Source organism: Gopherus flavomarginatus, chromosome 9, assembly GCF_025201925.1.
Source record: "Gopherus flavomarginatus isolate rGopFla2 chromosome 9, rGopFla2.mat.asm, whole genome shotgun sequence".
NCBI classification, from domain to species: Eukaryota; Metazoa; Chordata; order Testudines; family Testudinidae; genus Gopherus; species Gopherus flavomarginatus.
Window position 1 is genome coordinate 40,817,744 of NC_066625.1, and position 18,198 is coordinate 40,835,941.

Here is an 18,198-nt window from a genome sequence, read left to right on the forward strand (position 1 = left end):
ATGCCCTCTTGGCTACTTACCCATCCCCCTTCCCTTCCCGCATCAGAACTTTTGACTCCTAATGTAACAGAAATAAGACTAATTCAGCCAATACACTGTTTGCTGTGCTTTGTTTGCCTGGCTCAAAGCGTATGACAAAGGGATGTTGGATGGTTTATAACTATCATTCCAATGTCCCAGCTAGTTAATTAAACATTAATGCCCTAGATCCTCAAAGGAATTTAGGTGCTGAACTCCTATTGAAATCAATGGGAGTTCGGCACCTAAATACCATTGATAATCAGGATCAAAGTCCTTTTATTTATGGCCTAGTGGATAGAGCCCTGGACTGGGACCCTGGAGATCTGGGGTCTACCCCACTTTCTGCAGTTGGCCTGCTGTGTGATCTTGGGCAAATCACTTCCTTCTGTGTGCACCTCAGTTTCCCCATCTCTCATAGCCTTTAAGGCCAAAAGGGACTATCATGATTATCTAGTCTGATCTCCTGAGCAATGCAGGCCACAGACCCTCACCCATCCACTCCTGTAATAGACCCCTAACCTCTGCTGAGTTATCGACATCCTCAAATCATGGTTTAAAAACTTCAATTTACAGAGAATCCACCATTTGCTCCAGTTCAAACCAGCGAGTGACCCAGGCCCCATGCTGCAGAGGAAGACGAAATATCCTAGGGTCTCTGCCAATCTGACCAGTGGGAAAATTCCTTCCCAACACCAACTATGGTGATCAGTTAGACCTTGAACAGGTGAGTGAGACACCCAGCCAGACCCCTGGGAAAGAATTCACTGACGTAACTTGGAGCCCTGCCCATCTAGTGTCCCATTACCAGCGACTGGAGATATTTGCTACTAGCAGTTGTGGACGGGCCATATGCCATTGTAGGCAGTCTCATAATATCATGCCCTCCATAAACTTATCAAGCTCAGTCTCATTGGCAGCGGGTGGAGCCCCCCTTCAGGGGGGCTAGCTCCCAGCTCCGCCCATTTCCCCCGCGACTATCACCTGATGTGCTGAGACTACCTCTGAGCCCGTTTTTTCTGCCAGTTTGGGCCTCCAGAACCCTGACTTGTTGAGGCAGACACACCAGTCTGCTTAAACACAGACCCAGGGACTGAACCACATGCACCAAAGCTGCAGACTTAAATGAAAACAGCTTAAGAAGTGTTCCTGTTTCCAGCACCCAGACACCCAGCTCCCAATGGGATCCAAACCACAAATGAGTCTGTTTTACTCTGTATAAAGCTCATATAGGGTAAACTCATAAATTGTCAACCCTCTATAACACTCTATTAATTATAATAATAATTATAATGTTATAGAAACAAAACTAATTTTATTAAGTATAAAAGGTGCCTAATACATTAAGAAACTGATTACAGATAAAATCTCACCCTCAGAGATGTTCCAATAAGCTTCTTTCACAGACTGGGCTCCTTCCTAGTCTGGGCCCAATCCTTTCCCCCGGTACAGTTCTTGTTAGCTCCAGCTCAAGTGGTAACTAGGGGATTTCTCATGACTGGAACCTCCTTTGTTCTGTTCCACTCCCTTATATAGCTTTGGCACAAGGTGGGAATCTTTTATCTCTCTAGGTCCCCACCCCTCCTTCTAAATGGAAAAGCACCAGGTTTAAGATGGATTCCAGTACCAGGTGACATGGTCACATGTCCTGGGAGACCCCAAGCCTTCATTCTTCCTGGCCTGACTCACAGGAAGCCTTGCAATTAAACAGAGCCATTTACAACCAGTTGCCCTAGTTGATGGGAGCCATCATGATTCCAAACCACCCTTAATGGCCAAAATTTCACATAATTACAATAGGACCTCAGAGTGATATTTCACATTTCTAGTTTCGGATACAAGAATGATACATTTATACAAATAGGATGCCCACACTCAGTAGATTATAAGCTTTGTAATGATACCTTACAAGAGACCTTTTGCATGAAGTATATTCCAATTATATTATATTCCCACTCGTTAGCATATTTCATAAAATCATGTGGAGTGCAACATCACACACACCCCTTCCTGAAGAACGCCCAAGCACCCCCCACCCTATGGCTGAGCAGGCCGGAGGCCTGAAGGCCCCCCCTCAGCCAGAAGAACCCCAATCCCCTTATTCCCCCTGCCTGGAGGAGCCCCAACCCAGCTGTGCCACACGTCCCCAGACCCCATGCCACCATGGGGAAAAGTGTCTTGGACTCTCTTCCATAAGATACTTTTGCTATGCCCCATGCAAGTTCCAGGGAGGCTGAAGAGGCAGTATTTGCTACTCAGCTTCCTGGGTTTATCAGTAATCTCTGTGGAATCCAGGGAGATTGCTGATGAGCCCAGGAAACTGAATAGCATATACTGCCTCCTCAGCCGCCCAGGAACCTGCATGGGGCATAATAAAACAAAAACTTCCCCTGCCAAACCCTGCAACCGGGGGTCTGGCAGCAGCGGCAGTGCCAGGGTGGCTGAGCCTCCCCTGGCCTATTATACCCACCATCCATGCTCAGTCTTGAAGCCAGTTATAGACTCAGACTTTAAGGTCAGAAGGGACAATTATGATCATCTACTCTGACCTCTTGCACAACACAAGCCACAGAATCTCACCCACCCACTCCTGTAACAAATGCCTAACCTATGTCTGAGTTACTGAAGTTCTCAAATCATGGTTTAAAGACCTCAAGGTGCAGAGAATCCTCCAGCAAGTGATCCATGCCCCACACTGCAGAGGAAGGTGAAAAACCTCCAGGGCCTCTGCCAATTTGCCCTGGAGGAAAATTCCTTCCCAACCCCAAATATGGCAGTCAGTTAAACCCTGAGCATGTGGCAAGCCTCACCAGCCAGCACCCAGGAAAGAATTCTCTGTAGTAACTCAGATCCCACCCCATCTAATATCCCATCACAGACCATTGGGCATATTTACCTTCTAATAATCAAAGATCAATTAATTGCCAAAATTAGATTATCCCCATCATACCATCCCCTCTATAAACTTATCAAGCTTAGTCTTGAAGCCAGATATGTCTTTTGCCTCCACTACTCCCCTTGGAAGACTGTTCCAGAACTTCACTCCTCTAATGGTTAGAAACCTTCTTCTAATTTCAAGTCTAAACTTCCCAGTGTCCACTTTATATCCATTTGTTCTTGTGTCCACATTGGCCCTAAGTTTATATAATTCCTCTCCCTCCCTGATATTTATCCCTCTGATATATTTATAAAGAGCAATCATATATCCCCTCAGCCTTCTTTTGGTTAGGCTAAACAAGCCAAGTTCTTTGAGTCTCCTTTCATAAGACAGGTTTTGCATTCTTCAGATCATCCTAGCAGCTGTCCTCTCATAGAATATCAGGGATGGAAGGGACCTCAGGAGGTCATCTAGTTCAACCCCATGCTCAAAGCAGGACCAATCCCCAGACAGATTTTTACCCCAGTTCCCTAAATGACCCCCCTCAAGAATTGAATTTACAACCCTTGATTTAACAGGCTAATGCTCAAACCACTGAGCTATCCCTCCCCCCAAATTTTGTGCCTGTTCCAGTTTAAATTCATCCTTCTTAATCATGGGAGACCAGACCTGCACACAATATTCCAGATGAGGTCTCACCAGTGCCTTGTCTTTACTGAAAATACCTTGCCTGATGCATCCCAAGACCACATTAGCTTTTTTAACGGCCATATCACATTGGCGGCTCATAGTCATCCTGTGATCAACCAATACTCCAAGGTTCTTCTCCTCTTCTCTTACTTCCGACTGATGTGTCCCCAATTTATAACGAGAATTCTTGTTATTAATCCCTAAATGCATGACCTTGCACTTTTCACTATTAAATTTCATCCTATTACTATTACTCCAGTTTACAAGGTCATCCAGATCTTCCTGTATGATATCCCGGTCCTTCTCTGTATTAGAAATATCTCCCAGCTGTGTGTCATTCACAAACTTTATTAGCACATTCTCACATTTTGTGCCAAGGTCAGTAATAGAAAGATTAAGTAAGATTGGTCCCAAAACCAGTCCCTGAGGAACTCCACTAGTAACCTCCTTCCAGCCTGACAATTCACCTTTCAGTATGATCCGTTGTAGTCTCCCCTTTAACCAGTTACTTATCTGCCTTTCAATTTTCATATTGATCCCCATCTTTTCCAATTTAGCTAATAATTCCCCATGTGGAACCGTATCAAATGCCTTACTGAAATCGAGGTAAATTAGATCCACTGTGTTTCCTTTGTCTATGAAATCTGTTACCTTCTCAAAGAAGGAGATCAGGTTGATTTGGCACTATCTACCTTTAGTAAAGCCATGTTGTATTTTGTCCCTATTACCATTGACCTCAACGTCCTTAACTACTTTCTCCTTCAAATTTTTTTCCCAAGACCTTGCATACTACAGATGTCAAACTAACAGGTCTATAGTTACTTGGATCACTTTTTTTTCCTTTCTTAAAAATAGGAACTATGCTAGCAATTCTCCAGTCATACGGTACAATCCCTGAGTTTACTGACTCATTAAAAATTCTTGCTAATAGGCTCGCAATTTCATGTGCCAGTTCCTTTAATATTCTTGGATGAAGATTATCTGGGCCCTGTGACTTAGTCCCATTAAATGTTTGAGTTTGGCTTCTACGTAGGATATGGTAATATCTACCTCCTATGACGATGCGGTTCTGGCAGGACCCAACTGAGAGTGCCAATTCAGGACCAATTGCTTAAACAGGGCAGTTACAGCTCAAGGCTGGGGTTTTTCCACCTCTAAGGCAAACCAAACCAGCCAGACAAAGAGGACTTTGGTTTTATTCCACTGGCTAACCACAAGTCACACAAGCAATTCCCTTAGACACTCCAGTTTTCCAGTATCATCACCAGTACCACTTGTCCTGGGAATGAATGTTATGAAAACCAACACCCCAATAAAAGAAAACAGTTCTCTCGATCCCAAAGAATCAAGCCCCAGACCCAGGTCAATATACACATCAGATCTTACCCACAAATCACGCTGTTGCCAATCCTTTAGAATCTAAAATCTAAAGGTTTATTCATAAAAGGAAAAAGATATAGATCAGAGCTAGAATTGGTTAAATGGAATCAATTACATACAGTAATTGCAAAGTTCTTAGTTCAGGCTTGTAGCAGTGATGGAGTAAACTGCAGGTTCAAATCAAATCCCTGGAGTACATCCCCTGCTGGGATGGATCATCAGTCCTTTGTTCAGAGCTTCATTTTGTAGCAAAGTACCTTCAGAGGTAAGAAGCAGGATTGAAGACAAGATGGAGATGAGGCATCAGATTTTTATAGGCTTTTCCAGGTGTAAGAACCTCTTTGTCCTTACTGTGGAAAATTACAGCAAAATGGAGTCTGGAGTCACATGGGCAAGTCCCTGCATACCTTGCTGAGTTACAAGATGTATCTGCCTTCTCTCAATGGGTCAATTGTGTAGCTAATGGGCTATCAAGCAGGCTAGGCAGAACTAACACCAACTTGTCTGAGATGTCTTCCAGAAGCACAGCATAAGTTTAAAATACAGACAGTATAGAGCCAATACTCACAACTTCAACTACAAAATGATACATACATATAGACAGCATAATCATAACCAGCAACTCATAACCTGGTCTGAGACACCTTATATGACCCCCTTTACATAAGATTTGGTGCCACTACAGGACCTTGGTTGCAACCATGTTCTATATGGTCCCAGATTATATCAATAACATCACACCTCCATATCCTTATTCCCATTTGTCATCCTACTATTATCCCTAAGTGCCTCATTAAAGACTGAGGCAAAGTATTTGTTTAGATATTGGGCCATGCCTAAATTATCCTTAACCTCCAATCCATCCTCAGTGTTTAGTGGTCCCACTTCTTCTTATTTTGTTTTCTTCTTATTTATATGGCTATAGAACCTTACTATTGGTTTTAATTCCCTTTGCAAGGTCCAACTCTACATGGCTTTTGGCCTCTTTCACTTTATCCCTACATGTTCTGACCTTAATAAGGTAGCTTTCCTTGCTAATCCCTTCCATCTTCCACTCCATGTAGGCTTTCTGCTTTTTCTTAATCACCTCTCTGAGATGCTTGCTCATCCAGCTTGGTCTACAACTCCTGCCTATGAATTTTTTCCCCTTTCTTGGGATGCAGCCTTCTGATAGTTTCTGCAACTCTGACTTGTAGTAATTCCAGGCCTCCTCCGTCTTTAGATCCACAAGTTCTTCAGTTCAGTCCACTTCCCAAACTAATTTCCTTAATTCTTTAAAGGTAGCTCTTTTGAAATAAAAAACCCTAGTCCCAGATCTATTTTTGTTTATCCTGCCATCTGGTTTGAACTGAATTAGTTCATGATCACTTGAACCAAGGTTGTCCCCTACAACCATTTCTTCTATGAGGTCCTCACTACTCACCAAAACCAAATCTAAAATGGCATCCCCTCTTGTTGGTTCAGCAACTATTTGGTGAAGAAATCCATCAGTTATTGCATCCAGGAAAATCTGAGCCCTATTATTATTACTAGCACTTGTCCTTCAGTCTATATCTGGGAAGTTAACATCTCCCATGATCACACAATTCCCATTAGTGTTTACTTCATTAAAAACATTAGAGAGGTCTCTATCCATATCCAAATCGGATCCTGGTGTCTTTAGCACACTCCAAGCACTATCTCAGAGGAGGCTCTAGTAGCTTTCTTTCCCAGTGTGATTTTTGCCCAAACAGACTCTGTCGTATCCATTCCATCACTTATTTCTTTAGTCTGCCTCATCATTGATATAAAATGCTACTCCACCACCTTTGCCTTTATTTCTGTCTTTCCTAAACAGCACATAGCCTTCAATACCTATACTCCAGTCATGACTACTATTCCACCATGTTTCTGTTATCCCTATAATATCCAGTTTCACTTCCTGCACCAGTAGCTCTAGTTCCTCCATTTTGTTACCTAGGGGGTGGCCATCAGAAGAAATCCCCTAGCTACCACCTGAGCTGGAACAAGGGCTGTACCAGGGGAAAGGATTGTGCCCAGACTAGGAAGGCATCCAGTCTGTGAAAGAAATTTATTGAGGGGAGGGATAACTCAGTGGTTTGAGCATTGGCCTGCTAAACCCAGGGTTGTGAGGCCATTTAGGGAACTGGGGTGAAAAATCTGTCTGGGGATTGGTCCTGCTTTGAGCAGGGGGTTGGACTAGATGATCTCCTGAGGTTTCTTCCAACCCTAATATCCTATGATTCTATGATCTCGGAGGGTGAGATTTAATCAGTATTCAGTTTTATTACTGTACTAGGCTTAGACTTGCATGTTTTATTTTACTTGGTAATTCACTTTGTTCTGTCTGCTATTACTTGGAACCACTTAAATCCTACTTTCTGTATTTAATAAAATCACTTTTTACTTATTCATTAACCCAGAGTATGTATTAATACCTGGGGTGGAGCAAACAGCTGTGTATATCTCTCTATCAGTGTTGTAGAACAATTTATGAGTTAACCCTATATAAGTTTTATACAGGGTAAAATGGATTTATTTGAGGTTTGGACCCCATTGGGAGTTGGGCATCTGAGTGTTAAAGACAGAAAAACTTCTTAAGTTGCTTTCAATTAAGTCTGCAACTTTGGGGCACATGGTTCAGACCCTGGGTCTGTGTTGGAGCAGACTGGCGTGTCTGGCTCAACAAGGCAGGATGCTGGAGTCCCAAGCTGGTAGGGAAAGCAGGGGCAGAAGTAGTCTTGGCACACCAGTTGGCAGCCCCAACAGGGTTTTTGTGATCCAACCCATCACGATCCCCATTTTACAGATTGATGACCTTGACATAAAAAGTGGGAGTGTGCAAACAAAATTTGCTGATTACACTGGGTTGGGAGGTATTGCCAATATGGATGAGGACTGGGATATCATACAAGAAGATTTGGACATCCTTGAAAATTGGAGTAACAAAAATGGGATGAAATCATCCTGGTTAATGGGAGCCATTAAGATTCCAAACCACCATTAATGGCCCACACTTTGCATAACTACAATAGGACCTCAGAGTTATATTTCATATTTCTGGTTTAGATACAAGAGTGATATATTTATACAAATAGGATGACCACACTCAGAAGATTACAAGCGTTTTAATGATACCTTACAAGAGACCTTTTGCATGAAGCATATTTTAGTTACATTATATTCACACTCATCAGCATACTTTCATAAAATCATATAGAGTGCAACATCACATGGATAATAATGATACCGACCTCTTTTGAGATCTATCCAGGAAAAGTGCTAGGTATAATTATTTATTCAGCCCCTCCCAAATCTGGGGAGATGGGCAAAAATAACAATGAAGAACAAATTAAAAACATGTAACATGGTCATAAACATCGATAACTAAAGTAGCTTGGTTCAAAAATTAGTTACTGAGGCCTAGATCCTTAAGGTATTTAGGCTCCTAACTTCCATTGAAATCAATGGGAGTTGGGAGCTTACATACCTTGAAGATCTGGGCCTTACTTACTAGGCCAGTTGGATCAGGGCCTGGGAGCAAGGGAGATGATGGGAGGGTGAGGGAAGATGCGGGCAGGACAACAGGGAAAGGGACAGACTCCCCCGATGCAAGCTCCACTCGAGTCCTGCTACTGACCCTGCCACCCTCTCCTCCGTGGGCCCCAGTGTACTACCCACCTCAGCAGCGGGGCCTGCATGCTCATCTGGGCATGTTGGGGGGGCCCCCCTGAGACCCAAGCAAAGTTGACAACGGTCATGAATGGAGGAGGGGTGATCCCAGGGACCAGGAAAGCAGGGCTGGCAGTGACAATAGAGCCAACGCCCTTCCAGGTATTGGGGGTCCCAGATACCCCTCCAAGCCAGGGAGCAGTCCCTCTGGACATGCCCCGCTGCCTGGCAGAGAAAGCACCGGGCCTCCCATGAAGAATAATAAACCCGGTACTGGGCCCCTCAATGGGGCACCAGAAAGGACCCCTCCAGAGTCTCCCCGTAACATGCTGCTGGTGGCACTTGAACCTGCACCTGCTGGCGAAATGACAAAACGTAGCGGAGGGCAGGGCTCCTTACAGCCCAGTGGAAAGGGGCTGAGGATGGATAGGCACATCACCAGGGTGGAGAGGAACGGCAAAAGGGTGGCATTGGGGAGCAAGGGAGGAATAGAGGAGAACACCACCATTATGCCCAGGTCCTCCAAAGGCTTGAGGGGGACGTGAATACCCCCCTCCCCCGCCAAGCCCCTCTCCACTGCCTCCTGGGCAGCAGCCTCTGATACCAGGAAGAACACCACCTTCCCAAACGTTTTAGAGGCCGCCACCATGGCCGTGGGCCCCACCACCTGCACGTAGGTTTCTACATGGGGCGAGGCCGACACCAGGAGACAGCCCCCGCTCGTGCCTCCTAGTGATGGTGGGAAAGGGGCCCCAGCTGCCGGGAATGGTATTCTGGGAGGCGGCTGGAGCAGATGGTGAGGCGGCAAGCAGAGAGGCGGCAGCCACCTTGGCGTACTCTCTGGGGGCCTAAGAAATGGTGCCCACAGTGCTGGTGGAAGGAACAACAGGTAAGGGAGAAAGGGAGGCTGTGGCCATTGACAGGGCCACAGCGAGAGAGGGATCCATCGCCATGGGAGGTTTCGCCTTCCAGGAGGGGCCCTTGCCCTTTTTCATCGCCCGGCCCTTCCCACTGGCCGAGGGAGTGGACTCAGAAGTGGAGGTGGCAGAGGTCACGGCAGCTGCAACTGAGTCTTGTGAGTCTCTATCCGTGCTCACTGCCGCCAATGCCTCAGTGGCAGTGCTGACAGGTAACCTGGCAGCAGCAGTCGAGGCTGCCATCGCAAGGGAGGGCATGGAGGGGGGGAAATGAAAGGGACCTACAGGGGCAGCCAGGGAAGTCCCCCCCCCCAACCACCCACCACAGGAAAGAAAGGAGTGGGACAGCCACTAGGACAGGGAAAGGGAAACAGAGGGAAAGAAAGGGCGAGGAGAAGGGAAGGGAGGGAGGAGAATGGCTACCACACCCCACCCTCTAGGCTGAAAGCTGGGTGGAGGGGTGCCCACAGAAAGGGACAGAGAAAGACAAGGGACACAACTCCAGCACAAGATGAAAAAAAACGGCTCCCCCGGCTGCACTAAGGAAAAGAAGGGAAAACTAAGACATCATAGGGGAGTGTGCAACAGTGAAGGAGGAGTCAATGAAAAAAAAATGGCAGAGGTAATTTCAAATGCCAACAGCGGAACATGGGCAAGCAGGCAATAAGGGCAGACCGGGAGGGAGGGCAAGAAGCAAGGGGGTGGAATGCAGGGGAGGCCAAATCAGCTGTGCCTCAGGCATGGAACAAAGAACAAGGTGGGTTCAAAAACAACCAAACCAAAGAGGGGGAAAATGGGGCTGGCAACCATGCCTGCACCGCGGGGCAAGGGCAGGACAAACAAGCTAAGAGTGAAATTCCTGCAAGCTGCGTGGAAAATTTTTAAAGACGCCATAATAGAGGCTCAACTTAAATGTAGACCTCAAATTAAAACAATATAGTAAGAGAACAAAAAAAGTGCCATTGCGGCTAAACAACAAAGTAAAAGAAGCATTGAGAGGCAAAAAGACATCCTTTAAAAAGTAAATCCTAGTGATGAAAATAGAAAGGAGTATAAACTCTGGAAAGTAACGTGTAAAAATATAATTATGAAGGACAAAAAAGAATTTGAAGAACAGCTAGCCAAAGACTCAAAAAGTAACAGCAAAAAAAATGTTAAGTAAATCAGAAGCAGGAAGCCTGCTAAAACATTCAGTGAGACCACTGGACAATTGAGATGCCAACATAGTATTCAAAGATAAGGCCACTGCAGAGAAATTAAATGAATTCTTTGCATTGGTCTTCACAACTGAGCATGTGAGGGATATTGTCACCTAAAAAAATGGTCCAGGTTTGGGAATCTGAGGAACTGTCCCAGATTGAGGTGTCATTAGAGGAGATCTTGGAACAAATTGATAAAGTAAACAGTATTAAGTCACCGGGACCAGATGGTATTCACCTAAGAGTTCTGAATGAACCCAAATGTGACATTGCAGAACCACTAACTGTGGCATGTAACCTTTAAATCATTTAAATCAGTTTCTGTACCAAATTACTAGAGGGTAACAAATGTGACACAGATTTTTTTAAAAAGGCTCCAGAGGCAATCTCGGCAATTGCAGGCAGATAAACCTAACTTCAGTACCCGGCAAATTGGTTAAAACTATAGTAAAGAACAGAATTGTCAGACACATAGATGAACAGAATTTGCTGAGGAAGAGTCAACATGGTTTTTGTAAAGGGAAATCATACCTCACCAGTCTACTAGAGTTCTTTGAAAGGTCAAAAAGCATGTGCTCAAGGGGGATCCAGTGGATATAGTATACTTAGAGTTTCAAAAAGACTTTGACATGGTCCCTCACGAAAGGCTCTTAAGCAAAGTAAGCTTTCATGGGATAAGAGGGAAGGTCCTCTCATGGATCAGTAACTGGTTAAAAGATAGGAAACAAAGGCTAGGAATAAATAGTCAGTTTTCAGAATGGAGAGAGGTAAATAGTGATGTTCCCCAGAGGTCTGTTTTGGGCCCAGTCCTATTCAACATATTTATAAATGATTCGGGAAGAGGGGTAAACAGTGAGGTGGCAAAATTTGGAGATGCTACAAAACCAGTGAAGATAGTTAAGTCCAAACAGACTGCAAAGAGCTACAAAGGGATGACTGGGCAACAGAAAGGCAGATGAAATTCACTGTTGATGAATGCAAAATAATGTACATTAGAAAACAATCTTAACTGACCATATAAAATTATGGGGTCTAAATTAGCTGTTACCACTTGTAACAGTCTATGCCCCTAGGGTCAGGACAGCATTGCCTAGGGGCCAGAGTCTATGGAGCAGCTCTGGAGCAGCCTGGCCTAGCAGCCAGATATCAATGGGGTGGGGTGTCCACCAGGGGGTGAGGCAGCCCTGGTAGGGGGGCCCAGGCCCACCTGACTCCACCAGGCTCTGACCCAGGGCCCTAACAGCCACAGCATCTTGCCACTGACTCAGCTTGGGGGTCCTACCAAAACATGCTGAGGTTTCCTAGGTGTGAGGTACCACTCCGTCACCCTCCCTGGGTCACTTCCTACCAGTATCTGCATTGGGGTCTCCCATGAGCCTGAGGATTCTCCATGGTCAGTTAGGCAGGTTGCTTCCTGTGGCTCCTCCAGTTGCCAGGGTTCAAGCGGGCCTGGGGAAACTCTGATTCCCAGTGCAGGCAGGGGCTGTGGCTGGCCCTCCTCAAGAGCTTCCCAGACAGGTCCTTCCCCTGAAGCCTCCAGCCCAGACTGAGCTGGGCTTCCTCCCTTTACACTGCTAGAGCATTTGGAGCATGCCCAGTCCTGCCAGGGAGGCAGGACTTCTGCTGTCAATAATATGGGCTTAACCCTGTTTGGACTAGTGCGGGGCAAGCAGACCCCATCAAACACCCTCCCCCTTCAGAAGGACCCCAGAGGATGGTCTGTTTCCACTTCCTCACCTCCCTGTCTAGAAAAAAAATCCAAGTTAGCGTGGGTCTTACCCAGATGATGAAATACGCAGAAGTTGTAAGGTTGGAGTGAGAGATACTGGTGCATAATCTGGAGGTTTGTGTCCTTCATACTGTGTATCCACCTGAGGGGAGCATGGTCCATGATCAGTTTGAAGGTGTTCCCCAATAGGTATTAGTGAAGGGCATCAATAGCCTATTTCACGGCCAGGGCCTCTTACTCTATTGTTGAGTAATGTTGTTCTCGAGGAAATAATTTGCGACTCAGGTACAGTACTGGGTGTTCTTCCCCCCCCAGCTCATAGGAGAGTACAGCCCCTAAGCCCACCTCTGAGGCATCTGTTTGCAGTATGAACTCCTTTGTAAAGTTGGAGTGTTGCAGGCCATAGTTGCTCCCCTTTCAGACCTGCTGAAGTTTGATATGAAATGGCGATAGTACCCGCCCAGTCCCCATAACTGGCGTACCTGTTTCTTCATCTTGGGTGAGGGTGTATCCATAAGGGCTTGTACCTTATTGATTAGGAGGTGCATTTTCCCTCCCCCTACAATGTACCCGAGGTATGTCACCTCTTCTTGCCTGAGACGGCACTTTGCTAGATTGGCCATGAGGCCAGGTGTTCTCAGGGCCTGGAACACCCCAGCAAGGTGTCGTAGGTGGTCCTCCCAGTTACTACTATAGACTACAATGTCATCTATATAAGCCACTACATACCAATCATGAGGCAGCAAGAACTTATTCATCAGCTGCTGAAAAGTAGCTGAGGCTCCATGTAGCCCAAACAGCATGGTTACAAAGTGGAAGAGGCCGAATGGTGTTGGAAAGGCTGTTTTTTTCCCAGGAGTTTGGTGTTAGGGGCATTTGCCAGTACCCTTTGGTTAAATCTAGGGTCAACAAATACCTCATTCTCTTGGGTCATTCTATGAGTTCTTCTACATGAGGCATTGGGTATACATCAAACTGAGAGATAGCGTTGACCCTTTGGAAATCGATACAAGTGGTCCCGTCGGGTTTTGGGACCAGAATGATTGGGCTTGGCTATTTAGTCTTTGACTCCTCAACCATCCCCATCTCAAGCATTGTGACCCACATCTTCCGGGGCAGCGGTCTGTGGTGGTCCCTCACTCTCTGACTGGGTGTTGTCATGATGTGATGGCTCATAAGGTTGGTTCATCCCAGGCGGGTTGATAGAATGTCAGGAAGTCCCTAATGAACCACTGTATTTGCAACTGCTGTGCTGTGTGAGGCCTGCCCCAAGCATAGCTGGCCTTGGATTGGGGAGTTCCCCCCCTGGGGGTCCAAGTTCTGGGCCTGGGGGTGATGGGGTGGTGAACAAGGCCTCTCTGGCCTTCTAAAGATTCACGTGATACATATGGGTATCCCTCTGTCATCCTGGCAGACGGACCTCATAATCTACTGGCCCAACCCACCAGGTCACCTCGTAAGGCCCCTACCATTTGGCTAGGAGCTTTGACTCTGTGGAGGGCAACAAGAGCAACACCTTAGTTCCTGTTATAGAGACGTTCTTGCATCTTTTGGGCCTGCAGCAGGTTCTCTCAGGCAAAAGCACCCAGGGCTTGGAGCTGCTCTTGGAGGTGTAACACGTACTGGGTGGTCCCCGAGTACTCATGTCTCCTGTGCCTCCCAGTCCTCCCTCAGGAGGTCCAGGATCCCTCTAGGCTGTCTGCCATACAAGAGTTCAAAGGGCGAGAACCCAGTTGATGCTTGGGGCACCTCTCTTATAGCGAACAGCAGGGCTGGCAATAGTGCATCCCAGTGGCTGGGGTCCTCCTCCATGAATTTCTGCAACACGGACTTCAGGGTACCGTTAAAATGCTCCACTAGATCGTATGTTTGTGGGTGGTAAACTGACGTCTGGAGTGTCCATATATCCAGGAGGCGGCACAGCTCTGCTATTAGTTTAGAGGATACATTAGTGCTTTGGTCAGTCAGGATCTCAGTGGGTAGTGAAGATCTTCATGAGCTCAGCAGCAATAACTGGCGCCGTGACTGCTCGCAGGGGAACAGCTTCGGGATAATGTGTTGCGTAGTCCATGATCACTAGAATAAATTGATTCCCAGTGTGCCAACCAGATCCATCCTGATGCATTCAAAGGATAATCGATCACTGGCAGGGGTATTAGGGGTGCCCAGGATACACCCTTCGGTCCAGCTTGCAGGCATTCCAGGCAAGATGCGCAATAGTCTTAGACCTTTTGGTGAATGCTGGGCCAAAAAAAATGGTGGGCCACCCTCTGGAGGGTCTTTTCCCACCCCAGATGTCTTGTCCAGGGGTTTGCATGTGCTAACTGTAGGAAGCTTCATCGCAACCTCCAGAGGACCAACAGCTGAAGGAGCGGTTTGGGTGTCTGTAGTTCATGTACCACCCAATAGGCAATCCCACCAGATCTCAAATCGGGGCCCCTGTGAATGTCTCCAAAGTGTGTCCTCCCCAGGGCCAGGGGCAGTGGCCTGCTCCCAGGCCCTACTCAGGGTCAGGTCCTCTGTTCCTGTACGAAATCTATATCTTGCTCCAGCTCTGCCTGTGTGTCTTCCACGGATAGGTGCCTCGCTGCGCGGGAGTAGGAGGGAGTCTTACTAGCCATCTTCCCAGGGGTCTGCCTGCAGTGTGTGTCTGATCAGCCCCCTCCCTGGAGACCTAGCCCCTTCCGTTCATGGAGCAGGCGGTTGATACTTCTGGAGTATCTCCCTGAATTCTGGCCAGTCTCGCCCCAGCACTACAAGGTAGGCCAATCTGAGGGCCACGCCCACATGGAGGACTTCCTCCCAATAGCAGATCTCAATCTTCACCCAGGCTATGGAATAAGGACAGATATCCCCATGGACACATTGTAAGTGCATCTGTTCACCAAACAGTTTAAGGTCAGAGATCAGTCCCTCCTGTATGAGGGCCTGACTACATCCCGAGTCCATGAGGGCATTTGTGAAGGGGGGGTCTCTTTGACCTGTATGGGGACCACAAGCTTTTCCAGACCTCTTTTCCGAGCTCTATGGCCAGCAACCCAGACTTGCCCAGAGTTGCAGTCCAAGAATGGACATTCCCACCAAAAATGTCCCTCTTGGTCACACTCCCAGCAGTGATCTCGGGCTTTCATGGGCCCAGGGCCTTCTTTTGGTAGGCTTCGGCTCTCTTGTGGGTGTTGATCACTTCAAACCGGAGTCCCTGTGACCCTGTGTCTGGGTTCAGGACTGAGGGGCTTAGTGAATGGGGGGCAGGTGATGGACGGAGGTTCCTGGGCCTCCTCTCCCTGGGGACTTCCCTTACCTGGCCCATCCCTTCTGCTTAGGTTTCCAGATTCCCGGGGTGGTGCCTTGGCTCCCTTGGCTGCCAGATAGTCCTCCATCAGGCTCACGGCTGCTGACAAGGTCGCCGGTTGGTGGCTTTGCACCCATGCTCTCCATCCTGCTGGAAGAATCTGGGTGAACTGCTCTAGCACCACCATCTCCGCCACCTGGGGGCTAGTCAAGCCTTCTGGGTCAAACCATCTTCAACAGTGGTTGTGTACCCATTGGGCCTATGGTCGAGCCCCAGGGAGGTACTGTTCTTTGCGGAGGCCCTGGCGATAAGCCTCTGGGATAATGCCAGTATGGTCTAATATGGCTGCTTTCATCCCAGGGTATTCTAGGGCCTCCCAAAGATCGAGGTTACGGTAGGCAGTCTGTGCCTGTCCAGTCAAATATGGAGCTAGCACAGTGGCCCAGTGCTCTGGGGGCCACTGGGTGGCTGTAGCGACCCGCTCTAAAATGACCAGGAATGCCTTCGAGTCATCCCCTGGCATCATCTTAGTGAGGCTTATCGGCAGCCCCAACAAAGTCTCTCCAGATCCCGCCTCTGTGGGTGTGAGGGTTGGGGCTCCTGGCAGGTGTAATAGAGTTACCACTTGCTGGACCATGTATTCTTGTTGTACTTGTTGCTGGGCAGCCAACACACAAAGGAGCTGCTGCTGTTGCTCCTGATGCTGGGTCATCTGTAGCTGCTGCTGGCCGGCCATCTGCTGCATCCTCTGAGCCTGTTGCTGTCGCTGTTGGCCACTTGCTCTTGCTGACTCTTCAGCATCCACTTTAGAAGCTTCTCAGTATCCATCTTAGATGGTGATGGAGCTCCTATCATCTAGATTCCAGGGGGGAAGGATGGCTCAGTGGTTTGAGCATTAGCTTGCTAAACCCAAGGTTGTGAGCTCAATCCTTGAGGTGCCCACTTAGGTATCAAGGGCAAAAATTGATCCTGCTAGTGAAGGCAGGGGGCTGGACTCAATGACCTTTCAAGGTCCCTTCCAGTTCTAGGAGTTTGGTATATCTCCAATTATTATATTTTTTATTTATTATTCCCCTGGACCTTTCAGCAGGTCCTGGTCATTGCCCACATTCTCCACGATGTGCGATGATCTATGCCCCTACGATCAGGGCAGCACCCCAGAGGCCAGAGTCAATGGAGCATCCTTTAGGTGCAGGACTGCTTGGCATAATGGCCAGAATCTATGGAGGAGCCCTTAGGTGCAGGGCAGCATGGCCTAGGGGTCAAAGTCTATGGAGCAGCCCTTAGATGCAGGCCAGCATGGCCTAGTGGCCAGATATCAATGGGAGTGGGGCTCCCACCTAGGGGTGTGGCAGCCCTGGTAGGGGGACCCAGGCCCACCCAACTCCACCAGGCCCTGACCTAAGGCCCTAACAGTGGCATAGCAACTTGCCACTGACTCAGTGGGGGGCAGGGGGTTTCCTACCAAAACATGCTGAGGTGGGAGGTACCACTCCATCACCCTCCCTGGGTCACTTCCTACCAGTCTCTGCACTGGGGTCTCCCATGAGCCTGAGGATTCTCTATGGGCAGTTAAGCAGGTCACCTCCTGTGGCTCCTCCAGTCGCCGGGGTTCAAGCAGGCCTGGGGAGGCTCTGATTCCTGGTGCAGGCAGGGGCTGTGGCTGGCCCACTGCAGGAGCTTCCCAGACAGGTCCTTCCCCTGAGGCCTCCAGCAAAGACTGAGTTGGGCTTCCTCCCTTTATACTGCTAGAGCATTTGGAGCATGCCCAGTCCCACCGGGGAGGTGGGACTTCTGTTGTCAATAATATGGGCTTAACCCTGTCAGTGAGGGGTAAGCAGACCCCATCACACCACTCAGGAAAGAGATCTTGGGGTCATTGTGGATAGTTCTCTGAAAACAACCACTTAATGTGTAGTGGAAGTCAAAAAAGCGAACAGAATGTTGGGAATCATTAAGATAGAGATAGTTAATAAGACAATAAGACAGAAAATATCATATTGCCACTATATAAATCCATGATACGCCCACATCTTGAATACTGCATGTAGATGAGGTCACCTCATCTCAAAAATGATGTACTGAAATTGGAAAAGGTACAGAAAAGGGCAACAAAATTGATTAGGGTATGAAACAGCTTCTGTATGGAGAGATTAATAAGACTGGGACTTTTCAGCTTGGAAAAGAGACGACTAAGAGTATATAAAAGTCTATAAAATCATGACTGGTATGGAGAAAGTAAATAAGGATGTGTCATTTACTCCTTCTCATAGCACAAGAACTAGGGGTCACCAAATGACATTAATAGGCAGCAGATTTAAAACAAACAAAAGGAAGTATTTCTTCACAGAACGCACAGTCAGCCTGTGGAACTCTTTGCCAGATGCTGTTGTGAAGGCCAAGGCTATGACAAGGTTAAAAAA